The sequence below is a fragment of the Musca domestica genome, unplaced genomic scaffold, assembly GCF_030504385.1.
Source record: "Musca domestica strain aabys unplaced genomic scaffold, Musca_domestica.polishedcontigs.V.1.1 10, whole genome shotgun sequence".
NCBI classification, from domain to species: Eukaryota; Metazoa; Arthropoda; class Insecta; order Diptera; family Muscidae; genus Musca; species Musca domestica.
The window spans coordinates 9,323,051-9,326,034 of NW_026712115.1; positions in this window are offsets into that span (position 1 = coordinate 9,323,051).

Here is a 2,984-nt window from a genome sequence, read left to right on the forward strand (position 1 = left end):
ATGGCTATGGTGCGATTTGTGTGGTCCATTGAAATTCCGATTGGTATCGTTTGTAAAATTTCCCTGGCGATGTGAGTTCCGGGCAACCTCGATGTTGTGAGGGTCGTTATCAACGTATCCATCCAGGTGTTGATAATTATCAGGGGTGTCATGGAAATTCATGTTTGGGTTATTGTTTAATCTCGTCTGCTGGCTTGGACCTGCTTTTATTTTCAGCATATTCCGGTTCGTATGCATAGGGTTGTATGCTCTGTATCTGGAGTTGTCCGGGCCATATTGATCCCTATTCCTATTTTGTATGCCAAAGTTCCGGTTGGACTGTGGTCGCCTGTCGCCTGTATTCCCGTAGTTATAGTTCGGTTGCATATTGTAGTTCCGATTTGGACCTCTAACTTGCTGAAAACGATTTTCGTACGGTCTGGGCTGAGGATGGTCTCCCGTTCTGGGAAGTCGTGGTGTTCTCTGGTATGATATATTCAGCTCCTTGATACAGCAAGCTAATGCTGCGGCCAGCGAGTTCGGTTGCATTGCCCTTACCCTCGATCCTAGTAGTTCGTTAAGACCACTAAGAAAAGAGTTCAAACACATTTCGGAATACAGTGCCTTCTTTGCGGCTATGACACCAGGATCTTTCTCGTGGATAAGGATGTTGTTACAGAGTGAGGATTGAAGTTCAATAATTTCCCCATAGAAAGGTTCAATTCCTTTGCCATATTGTCTAACATTGTGCAGGTCCCTTATCAGGGACGTTTCAGTCCTTTTGTCGGAATAGTGGAGTATGAGGTTAGTTTTTATATCGTCCCAGATAAGTGGGGTGCCATACATATTAAGGACCTCATTGGCCTGTCCCTCAATTTTATTTCTTATGGCCCTAAGTAGAATCTGTCCGTAAGGAGTGTTGTCCGTCCCGCGTATGTAAAGGAGAATTTCCTCAACGTTATTCAGAAATTCATAAAGGAGCTTCTGGTTGCCGTCGAATTTCGGCAAGTCCTTTATTGCGTCAGGTATCCTCAATGAGTTAAAAATGTCGATGTGGTCAGTCGCCTGAAAGTGTGCAGGTCGTTCCGTCTGGTTCATCATGTCAGAAGTAGAGCAAGATCCTAAGTCGGAAATGGAAGAGTCGTCTTGGGTGAGACTAGTAACCGGTCTCTCGTCGAGGGTCGGACCAACCTTTTCAGGTATAGATGTTAAGCTAGCAATTTTCCTTAAATTATAGGGTATGAAACGGAGTTTCTGTTTTTCTCCTTTGTTATTTGGCATAAAAAAAATTTGCGTTCGTCAAAAAAAAAAGGAAACAAGAATTTACGTACGAAGATAGTCGTTAGTGATTGAAAATGTATGTCGCTGTACAGATATTCCCTCTGCACTCCTGTCAAGTAGACTAATGATTTGCAGTCAAAGTCTTTGACGGGGATGGACTTTCACTTCCAATATTACCACGCACTTTTCTTCAGATATTCGTATCGATATTCTTTCGATACGTCTTGTTATTATAGATATATATGCGTTTCTGTGTACTTTCGTTGTATATTTATTTTCTCTTTTTCTTCTTCTTTTTATTTTTGTTTTTCTATATTTTATTTATTCATACATATAAATATTTTCTTTAATCATTCCATCGATATACCTTCGATGTCAGAAATCGTGCGTGTTACTCTTTTTTCTTTCTTTATGTAATGATATAATAATACTTCCAACAATTATTTTCTCGATATTCACTCGATGTTAACTGATTAGAAGTTATGTGTACTCAATTATTTTTTTTTTCTTCCTTTCTTTATTTAATTATTTTCTTTATAAATAAAAAAAATAATATAATACAATATAATTATGTTCCGTTTATTTAATTATACAAAATTTGTCAAAAAGTCCTTGCAATGTGTCCTATGTAATGTAATATTCCTTTGTATATTCTTTTCACAAAATTCCTTTATTTTCATCAAAATATTCTTTGTTCCAATTCTTATTCTCAATCTAATAAAAACATCACAAAACACTTGCATGCACCCGATCAGAAGATACGAGCTTATCCACATATCGCTAATGTTGGATGATGGTATGATGGTACGAAGGTATGATGGATGGTACGGTTGTCTGATGATGTTGTGATGATACTCTCAGGATTAGGTCCCAACGAATTAAGGGTGAAGACCCACGGTTCCGATGTCCTTGGTGGTGTTGTTTCCTTCTTGTTGGTTTGCAGGGTTACTTCCTTTGCGGAATGTTGAATTTAGTTTTTGCAGGATAACTTCCTTTGTAAAATGATAGTTTTTATATTTTGTTTCTTTTTTTAGTTTGATTTTTTTTTTGGAAATAACACTTTAACAGACAGCGAAACCGTCCGCTGGACTACCGACTGCGCCAGTTAAGTTTTAACTAAACTTGGGAGGTAAAAAAAACACGGGTTTTCGGTTTGAATGACATTACAAAAGTGATTTTATTGATTTAATATTAGTTTTAAAGTTAACTAACTAAACAAAGAAAAAAAAAAATGAAAATATACTTATGCTATAGATTTCAATGGAAATATGACCTAAGCAAAAGAAAGAAGAAATAGGTCATATTAAAAATTTAATTGTAAAATTATTGATTGACATGTGTTTTGGATTAAAGAGATTCTTAAGAATTAAAGTAAGCGATTTATTGTGTGACCTATATTTAGTTATATTGACTTATACGTATAAATATAGAGTGTAAAGAGAAAATGGAAAGTCTAAATAAGCAAATTATTCTATAACTACATATCTTATTGCTAGCTCAGCGATCTGTTTGGGTGCTGAGTGGTGTGGGTGACGAAACTGTGATCTGCCCTCTTCGGTTTTGGTGGTGGTTCTATGGCAATGGCTGTTATTGTTGTTGATGGTAAAGGTGTCGTAACTTGCGTTGTTCTTTTTTCTTTTTTTCTACCCGTTACGAATATTGAGATATTCAATATCCTTTCTTGTGTAAATCGATTTAAATGAATACACACAAGGATACACGGG